The following is a 10,969-nucleotide window of genomic DNA, read 5'->3' as shown; positions in this document are numbered from 1 at the left end:
CCTCTCTGTGCCTGTTTTCTCATCTATTAAATGGGGTTAATAAAGATACCTACCTCAGGCCGGGCGTGGTGGCTCATGCCTGTAATCCCAGCACTTTGGGAGGCCGAGGCGGGTGGATCACGAGGTCGGGAGATCGAGACCATCCTGGCTAACACGGTGAAACCCCATCTCTACTAAAAATACAAAAAATTAGCCAGGCGCGGTGGCAGGCACCTGTAGTCCCAGCTACTTGGGAGGCTGAGGCAGGAGAATGGCATGAACCTGGAAGGCGGAGCTTGCAGTGAGTGGAGATCGCACCACTGCACTCTAGCCTGGGCAACAGAACGAAACTCTGTCTTGAAAAAATAAATAAATAAATAAATAATAAATAAAATAAAGATACCTACCTCAAAGGATTGTTGAATATTAAATTGGTTTATATTTGCTGCACATGGCAAGCACAATGTGTTTGTTAAAACAAGATAAATCCAGAGGCTAGAGCTGTACAGGTCCAGGCAGATATCTGGTAATGGTGAAACCTTCAGGATGAACTGACTCTGCTTTTCTAGGGGAGAGAGGCTGTGCCTACATCCTGATCCAGCTCCCCAAAAACATACACAATGGTCATTCACTCAGTAAGTGTTCATCAAGTGCCTACCATGTATCAGGCACTCACTGAGTAGAGAGTGAGCCAGGCATGGTTCTGGTCCTTAAGGTGCTGACCTCTAGCATAGGGAGGGCTCCACCTGCAAAGTCAGTTGTGCCTCTAGGTCTAGGAGCAGACCTTGTTCCAGGTAGGAGGAAGGAGATACTCTCAGCCAGTAGCCCATCAACGAGGTAGTTCTGCAGCTAGTAAGCATGATTTGACTTCAGTATCCTGAGTCCTTGTTCCCAGTCTGCTTTATGATATTCTGCTTTGACCAAACACCTGCCTAATAATTCAGCATTTCCCATCTAAGATTCAGTATTTTATTTCCTGCCCCAAAACTCAGACACTCCCAGTCTGACTTCTGATCCCTGCTGTTGAAACCCCTGAGATGCTGTTACCTGCTTCACTCCTCCCCTTCTTTGAAGGGGTTCTTAGGATCTTGAATTAGGTTTGGGCCACCATTGGTTAACAGTGATCATGTTGTTAAGAAAGACAATGGAGAAGGTGGCTGGGGCACAATGCCAGGACTTTTTATGGCCTTCTCAGGCTGTCCTGGGCCCACGTGTGTCCATCTCTCCAGTAACTAGTCTCTGACCCTGTCCTCATGTCCTTAACACCTGGCCACTCCTTGACTGCACAGCTGCACAGACTTAGATTCCCATCTCACCAATATTCAAGCCCAGGATCTGAAGGATTCCGGTAGGGTAGGCTGCAGGAGCCCTTAGGAATGTCAGTTTGACATTGAAACAAGTTTTTTCCCTCAACTAACAAATTCTTGGCCCTCTGCTAAGGCCTTTGAGGGGGAGTTTGTGGCAGGATGGCCATGGGAGGATAATGCAGGGTCATGGAGATGGAAGGAGGGTCATGGATAAAGACACCAGCTGCTTTCCTTTGGCTGACATCAACCCTGAGGCCATTCTGAAACTGCTCTACTTGGCAGCCTGGAGACACTGCCTAGAATATCACCATCCCAGGCCAGGCATGGTGGCTTATGCCTGTAATCCCAGCACTTTGGGAGGCCAAGGCGGGCAGATCACAAGGTCAGGAGTTTGAGACCAGCCTGACCAACATGGTGAAACCCTATCTCTACTAAAAATACAAAAAAATTAGCCGGGTGTGGTAGCATGCACCTGTGATCCCAGCTACTCAGGAGGCTGAGGCAGGAGAATCGCTTGAACCTGGGAGATGGAGGTTGCAGTGAGCCAAGATCACACCGCTGCACTCCAGCCTGGGCGACAGAGCGAGATTCTGTCTCAAAAAAAAAAAAGAAAAAAGAAAAAAGAAAAAAAAAAGAATACCATCATCCTAGCTGAAGGCCTCCAGGCAACTGGACTCTTCAGATAGCTGGTGATAACAAATGGCAGGTGGAAGCCAAGGGAGAACTTTTCACATATCCTTCATCTTCCCCAATCTCATTTTAGAATTTCTGAAGTAGTGACAACTGGGGGGAAAAAAGTTTCTCCAGGGTCACTTTGGAAGAAGCAATGTATATTAATTTTCTCCTTTATAGCCGCTGAACCATGGCAGGTTAGAGAGTGGCAGGTCCTGTTGATGAAGTATTAATATTACTGCAACAGGCTGGTCAACATGGTGAATCCCCGTCTCTGCTAAGATTACAAAAATTAGCCGGGAGTGGTGGCGGGCACCTGTAATCCCAGCTACTTAGGAGGCTGAGGCAGGAGAATCACTTGAACATGGGTGGCAGGGGTTGCAGTGAGACAAGATCACACCATTGCACTCCAGCCTGAGTGACAGAGTGAGACTCCGTCTCAAAAATAAATAAATAAATAAATAAATAAAAATATTACTGCAACAGCAGAGAGCCAGACCCCACAAGGGTGATGGCAAGAAAATTGGAGAGGAATTCGATGCGTAAATCTTGGGTTGCCTCTGAATCCTTTGGCCCTGGGAAGGGAGAGCAGGGCCCACCCTGAGAAGAGGCCAAGCAAGAGGACAGACAATGGGGAAGGAGGCCAGGTCACAGTGCCAGGACATTTTATCCTATTAGGCCACTGCATTCCTGCAACTTCTGAATATACAACCTAAATCTTTTTTTTTTTTTTTTCTTGAGACGGATCTCACACTGTCACCTGGGCTGGAGTGCAGTGTGTGTGTGTGTGTGTGTGTGTGTGTGTGTGTAGTATATTTTAGGATGTAGGCTGGGCACAGTGGCTCTTACCTATATTCCTAACACTTTGGGAGGCCAAGGCAGGAGGATCACTTAAGCCCAGGAGTTGAAGACCCGCTTGGGTAACATAGCGACACCTGCCTCTACAAAAAAATTCTTAAAAATTAGCTGGGTGCAGTGCAATGCACCTGTAGTCTCAGATACTGGGAGGCTAAGGTGGGAGGATCGTGTGAGCCCAGGAGCTTGAGGCTGTAGTGAACTGTGATTGTGCCACTGCACTCCAGCCTGGGTGACAGAACAAAACCCTGTCTCTAAAAAAGTTTTTAAATTATCGAATTTTTAAAATTTTGTCCTACTAAACTATAATATGCCTTAGGGAAGTCACTTTTTTAATTCTCTCCCACCCTTCCATTAGCCCTTGGCTGTTGTTTAGGAGATAATGTTGATTAATTAATTTGTTGACTGACCCTTTAAGATATCAACATCAATTGTTTTAAAATCTTAGTTTATAGAAAAAATGTTAGCCTAAAGACCGACTCCATTTGTCCCTCATACAGAAGCCAAGAGTTTCTGTAAGATTTAGGTTGTATAGGCCGGGTGCCTATATATCCATATATACATATGTGTGTGTGTGTGTGTGTGTGTGTGTGTGTGTATCTATATATATATCTCCAGGAAGAGAGAAATGTAATAATTTATAGGCAATATAGAATACATTGTTCTGTGGTAGCAGAACTCTTTCCTATGGAGTGTTGAGGATGACTTGGAAAAAGCAGAATTTGGCCTTGCTGGTTGGGGGACTTAGATTATGAAGCACCTACTGGGTGCCAGGCACTGGGCTAAGAACTGGGAACACAAAGATGAGCACTTCATGGGCTCTGTCCCCAAGAGAGTGCTCACAGACTAGTGTGGGTGGCAGATCTGTGAACAGAGAACAGAGCAGAGCCCTGAAAAGAGGAGTGATACCTGTGTGGCTGGGGAGGTGAGCAGGGTGTGTGTGGAGAGAGAGAGACACGCAGAGAGAGAGAGAGACAGAGAGAGAGAGAGAAAGAAACTTCTGGAGGGGCTTCACTGAGGAGGTGGCATTTGGGTTATGTTTTCTCTGTGGATTTGGAGGAAGAGCATTTTAGACAAGCGGAGAGTGAGTGCAAAGGCACAGGCAGATGCCACACAAGAAAGACAGGCATGCATTCAGAGGAGTCCGTGTGATTGGGAGAAAGGCTGCACACACCGTGTGGTAGCAGACAGTCTGGGAAAACTGGGCAGGAGAAAGGTCATTAGGGCCCGGGTGCCAAACAAAGTGTGCATTTCTTTTTATTTTTCTTTCTTTCTTTCTTTTTTTTTTTTTTTTGAGACAGAGTCTGTCTCTGTCACCCAGGCTGGAGTGCAATGGCACGATCTCAGCTCACTGCAACCTCCGCCACCCAGGTCCAAGCAATTCTCCTGCCTCAGCCTCCCAAGTAGCTGGGATTACAAGTGTGTGCCACCATGCCTGGCTAATTTTTGTACTTTTAGTAGGCACAGGGTTTCACCATGTTGGCCAGGCTGGTCTTCAACTCCTGACTTCAGGTGATCCACCCGCCTTAGACTCCCAAAGTGCTAGGATTACAGGCATGAACCTCCACATCTGGCCAAAGTGTGCATTTCTATCTTTGGGGAGATCGAGAGCCGGCCACTATTTTTGAGCAGGAGAGGAGAGGGTTCATGTTTACCTTTCAGAAAGATCCCCCACTGGAAGAAGGGGGTCTTATTGCTCCAAGAAGCCAGAGAAAGGGAGACCAGTTGTGGGGTGGGTGGGTTGGTTGGGGGTGGGGGCACTGACATGCTTTTAGGCAAGGACATGGCAGCAGCTGCCAGGATGCCCACAGCTGTGTGGCATGCAAGATGGACTGAAGGCAGGAGTACTATTTGAGGCAAAGGAGACCTATAGAGAAAATGCCCTGTCAAAGCCATTTATTTTAACAAATACTCTTCCATTGCTCTGTTTTTATTCCCCTCAGATGCAGCTTTCCTTCTGGGATTGTGAAAATGGGTGTCATTTCTGTAGCTTTCTGAAGTTTCGGTAAAGTTTCCTTTTCCTCTCAGTGGATTCTGTGTAGCAGGAAGCATGAGTTGATTTCAGCTTTTTGTCTTCTGAGACCTACTTCAGAGTGTGTTGCTGCTGGTCCAAGGCTGAAAGGAAGGTCTGTGATGTCATAGGCTGTGAATTTTCTAGAAATGTGTACTGAGCTCAGCTGGCACAATTGTGTTTGTTTTAAAAACAAAAACATCTCAGGGGCAGTCCCCACATTCTGCATAACGGGACCCTTCACCCCACTGCCTAGATAATCCCGACAACTCAGAACACCCCACTAACCAAGGTGTTAATGATGTAACTCTCTCCTCACAGGAAAAGCTGCTCTGTAAGAAAAGGGCACTGAAGGAAGTGGCTTTTGTTCTAATGCCGAATTCCGGGGAGGCTGGTGCTTGAAATGTTTACCTCCTCCTGACTTTTTACATGATTTCTCCAGTTCTTGCATTTTATACACCAAAAGCAAAATACAGCTTGACCCTGGACTATTACATGGTGGCCCCGCCAGGCTGGCTGTGGAACTCAGGCTCTGCCGTGCAATGGTTGGTTAGTCAGGAGACTGGAGCAGAGAGCAAATAAGGTCGAGGTCATGGTTGAAATTCCTATAGAGGCCAATTGGCTGGGCACACCCTGCCCTCCACTCTCTCTGGCCCTGTTGTACAGGGGACTGAGTAAGAGGGTATAGCTGGCTCAATGCAGCCCAGCACCTCTCTCTTAAATCGCATTGCACATCCTGAATGGCCAGTAAATAATACAGACTTCAGGCACAATGAGACCTTGCTTAAGCAACCCTCTAGAAGAAAGCACCATTATACCTTTCAGTTGTGGTTTTTTTCAGCCTTCATTAGTGATGTGGAACAGCATTGACTGCAGTAACTTTTCTACTAAGCAGAAACATTTGTCTGCTGCTCCAGTCAAAAATACCTGCTTTACAGCTTTAATTCGTCCCACAGAACTGCAGGTCCATAAGGTGAGGCCGTTTCCCTTCCCCACTTCCTCTCTCCATGCCCTTTCCTCACTCACTGATGGCCTCTTCTCCTCTGGTAGCCCCCAAAGCCTTTTTTTCTCCCTATCAGAGCAAGAAAGGCTCTTAGAATGGTTGTTGGCACGCACAAGTTGACAGACTGCCCTTCATGGCAATGATTCCTGTTACTATTACTTCACCCAGACATTGAATGTCAGGGTTTTTTCTAGAAGGCTGTCAGTAGAAGTTGGCAGTTAAGAGTGGGTAGTTTAGAACCAGATCAAAGCCAGGCTGGGATCTGGCCCTGACAGTTACTATCTGCGTGCCTTGGGATAAGAACTTAACCTTGCCAAGCCTCGGTTTTCCTCTCTGTAAAGGAAAGCTCATACTGAAATTATTGCATGCCAGCTCTCAGCATTGCCTGTCACATGACAAATGTTAGTTATGATTATTTGTTAGCTAATTGACACACAGAAGGCTTTATTCTACTAAAGGCCTACAGCTAGCAAGTGGAGATAATTTTTTATTCAAATTTTTTATTATAAAAAATTTCAAATGCATAGAAAAGGTGAAATAATAGTACAGTTGACACTGAAATCCCCTTCTAGATTCTACAGTTGTATACATTTTACCAAATATATGTTTTTTCCTAAACTATTTCAATGTAAGATACAGACATCATCCCTAAATACTTCAACACACATCTCTTGAAAATAAGGACATCCTCTGACATACTCACAGTAACCTTTATTACACTTAAGAAAATTAATGATAATTACCTAATATCCCCTGGTTCCCAATTCCCAAATCATATAAAATTTTCCAAAATGTTTCCCAATATGTCTTCTAATAGATGTTTGTGTGTGTGTGTTTTAAAAAATTTCAGTAGCTTTTGAGGTACAAATGGTTTTTGGTTACGTGGATGAACCGCAGAGTGGTGACGTCTGACATTTTCATGCACCCATCACCCAAGTAGTGTACATTGTACCCAATATGTAGTTTTTTATCCCATACCCCTCTCTCATCCTCCCCCTTCTGAGTCTCCAAAGTCAACGGACTTTGGATGTTTTTTTTCAAACAAGATCCAATCAAAATTCTTACATTGCATTTGGTTGTCATGTCTCTATTTTCTTTTATTCTAGAGCGGTAGGTGTGGGGAAATTTTGAGAACAATATTGTTGCTGAAATCAACTATTGGCTGCCAGGTGGAAATGGCTGCTGCCTCCACTGAGGCACACTGGGCCCCGCCACATTTATTAGCACAAGCCCTGTGATATGGTTGCATAGCTTGCTTTGCTGAACTTGTTGGTTACTAGCTACTGCTTAATGACTGGACATTAGAGACTCTTCTGTTGTTTTTATATTCCCACCACCTCCACAGCACCTAACACACAGGTGGTCAGTAAAAGTGGATGGAAGGAAAGGAGGCAGGGAGGAAGAAGGAAGAAAAAGGAGAGTGGGAAAGAGGCAGGCATGGGCAGGCCCCTGCTTCCATGCCAGGTGGGTACCTGGAGAGTGACACTGTGCCCTCCTGGGAAGCACCCACACTCCTTTGATTGGGGGAAGACGATTCCATGTGGCATGTGCCTTTTGCCCAAATATGCCTTCTTCCTTCGCATTCTCCTTTCCCCCTTTCCCATCCTCCTTACCTGAGCACTAGTTGGGATCCCTCAGACCTTCTGCTATCTTTAATTTAGTCTTTCCCTCTCTTCCCATATACAAGATTAACATTTGACATTATTTTAAAAATAATCTATAATAGATTATCTTTTCCTACAATCACACTCATTTTCCCAATTCCTTGGAAGATAATTCCCACAAAATTTGTGGTCAGTAATTAAATTCCTGACCACAATGAATCATGAGGAATATATACTGTGTTCAGAGGGATGGTGTGGTATCCGTAAGGGAGCATCTGCTGAAGGGAGAGAGAGGACACATGGGCGTTAGCCCCCAAAGCCAAGGGGAGCTGTCCTCCAGACACAACCAACAGAGTTTAGCTCAGGCTTCAGGATCAAACTATTGCTTCTATTCTGTGTGGAGAGAACAATGACTGAATTGGCTGGAATAGAACAAAGTTGTTAAAGTGAACTTTCTCCACACCTCATCTCTAATCCCTAAAATTTTGACTTAAACAAAATTTTGAGTTAAGCAAATTTGAATTAAAAATTTTGAGCAGATACAGGGAATGAATGCAAGAAGCTCTTGATTATCTTCATGGTGGACTGGCTCATTTTCATTCCGGGCTGACCTCGTTGATATGCTTCTCTACCACTTCTCCTTGCTGAGAAGTAGTTGGCGTCTATTCAAAGTACACAGGCCATTTAATTATTAATCGGAGCAAAACATTATTAGGGAAGTTAAACTGTTGAGTAGGTGTGTGTGTGTACACATGTGGATACTTTCTTGATTATCTAGCTGTTTTGTTTTGCCTTTTGCCTTTCTGGGTTCCTGCCCCTCTCCATTTGTGGTGATACCTGTAAGGTGATTATGCCACTGAATTCCTAAGAGCTTTTTGGTCCCTCTCTCATTCTCCTTGGATGTGTGTGGAAATGTTTGTCAGCAGGGGCGGACCCGGGAGGGTTCATGTACACAAGAAGTGACTGACCTTGGCCGCTGAGTGGAGTGTGTATTTGTGACGAGGAAAGGGTTCAGTGTTTGTGTTTGGTGATGGTTTTATGTCCTGCTGTCATTACAGAGGACTTTATAGGGGTTTCTGATGACCTAGGGCTCCAGGAATCATCATGATTATTTAGCCAATGATTTTAATGGGCCCATATAAACTTATTCTGTTTTTATACTAGTAACAGAGAAGGAGATGTTGGAAGATTAAATATAGAGGAGGATGGGCTTTAGCTTCACTGTTCAGGGCCATTGGGAATTATTCTACAGAATTCGATCCAGCCTATTCTCATTATTTCCTTCTTCTTATAACTTTCATTCTTTCCTTACCTTCCTCCTTTTCCCTTTCTTCTTCTTCTTCTTTTTTTTTTTTGAAACGGAGTCTCTCTCTGCTGCCCAGGCTGGAGTGCAGTGGTGCGATCTCAGCTCACTGCAAGCTCTGCCTCCCAGGTTCACAGCATTCTCCTGCCTCAGCCTCCCAACTGGCTGGGACTACAGGCGCCTGCCACCATGCCCAGCTATTTTTTGGTATTTTTAGTAGAGACGGGGTTTCACTGCCTTAGCCAGGATGGTCTCGATCTCCTGACCTTGTGATCCACCCATCTCGGCCTCCCAAAGTGCTGCGATTACAGGCGTGAGCCACTGCGCCCGGCCTCTTCTTTTTTTCTTCCTTGCTTTCTTTCTTTTCCCTCCTCCCTTCCTCTCCCCACCTTTATTTATTTCCTTCAACATGTACTGCCTGCTTACTATATATTAGTCACAGTCTAAATGCTGGAGATGCAGAGATGAATAACACATGGCCCCAGCCCTCCTGGAACTCAGTTTAGCATGGGAGGCAGATGGAGGCACAGATCATTCCAGTACAGTGGTTAACGATAGAGATAAGTACAGGGTGAGCTCAATGTAGGGGTCCCTAATCCAGCTTGGCTTGGGAGAGAAGGCAGGAAGCTTCCTGGAAGAGATGATGGCAGATTGATTGGGAGTGGCTGAAAAAGGAGCAGGGCTCAAGGCCTTTACCTGGCAGGCCAGGTCATTCACATGGTTTATGAGCACTGGATAAAGGGAATGGGATGAAGGGCTTTGGGGGTATGGGTCTTCCATGAGATATGACACCAGATTTTGATGTCACTGCATATGGTTAGGACCACAGGGGCAGGGCAGAAATGATGTCTACTACTGTGGGACAGTACTAGTGACCTACCTCTGAAATCTGGGGACATTCCAAGGTATCTGCTCAGATGGTTGATCCTGGGGAATCCTGGAAGAAATGAAAGCTGAAATGAAAGATCACTCTTGAAGGCCAGTACATGACATATATGTACTCAGGGGTGAAGACTCATGTAAGGGGAAATGGGCAGTGGGTAGTCAAGGTGTGAATGAAGATCACTGCTCAATAGAGTGGGGCAATGAGGCTTGGGGAGGTGGAGGAGGACTCTTGGCTTCTCTAAAAAAAAAAAAGGCCTAACTTGTGCTGCAAGTTTTACTGGATGCCCAGGACTCTGGAGGAGTTTTTGCGCCAGTAGACAGGCAAGTGGCCACGACAGTTCTTATGCCCCACAAGGGCAGAGCCTTACATTGGCAGCTCCCTGAGTTACTTGAAGCAGGAGACCTTTTGTAACCTCAAGAAGACAAGAGGAATTCTGTTGAGGGAAGCTTAATCCCTGCTCCTTGGAGATCTTGGCATGATAGTAGAAAGAGCACATATGAGCTAGGAAAACATAAGTATCACATCTGATGACACCAAATGCAACAATAGTAATAGCCACTGTGTATCTAGTCTTTACCCTGTGGCAGGGTTTTTCATGTATTACTTAACCCTCATAACTACATAATAATATATAATGATAGAAGGTACTGTCATTCCCTCCATTTTATAGATGGGGAAATCAAAGTTTGGAAAGGTCACAGGTAGGAAGTCATAGAATCACATTTGAACCCAGGTCATTCTAACTCTAGAGCCTCTGATCTCAACTGCTGTCCTTACTGTGAATAAATATTCAGTGCAGCTTCTCTTTGACTTGACCATAGGACCACAGCCCACCTGAAATGGTAGAATAGAGAGACCCTAGAGACTGATGAACTGCATTTCTACAGCACTACTAGTTATTATGAAGATGGATAATCTAAAATTTTCTATTTCTCTAACATGTAGTCTTAGGACACTCAATATTAGTATTAGCCAAGAACATATGATTTGAGGGGAAAAATATGGATTAGAAAACAATCGCTCTGAAGTCTACTACTTTGGTAGTTGTTATGGAATGAATGTTTGTGTCCCTCCAAAGTTCATAAGTTCAAGTCCTAATCCCCAACCTGGTGGTACTATTAATAGATGAGGTCCTGAGGGCAGAGCCCCATGATTGGATTAGTGCCCTTATAAGAACAGGAAGACAGACAGACTAGAGCTTTCTTTCTTGCTCTCTCTCCATGGGTACTCACCAAGGAAAGTCCATGCGAGGACATAGCAAGAAGGCAGCCATCTGCAAGCCAGGAAGAGAGCCCTCACCAAGAATCACATCTGCTGGTACTTTGATCTTGGACTGTAAGACACCTCCA

Source organism: Pan paniscus, chromosome 1, assembly GCF_029289425.2.
Source record: "Pan paniscus chromosome 1, NHGRI_mPanPan1-v2.0_pri, whole genome shotgun sequence".
Lineage (NCBI taxonomy): Eukaryota > Metazoa > Chordata > Mammalia > Primates > Hominidae > Pan > Pan paniscus.
This window is presented reverse-complemented; position numbering follows the sequence as displayed.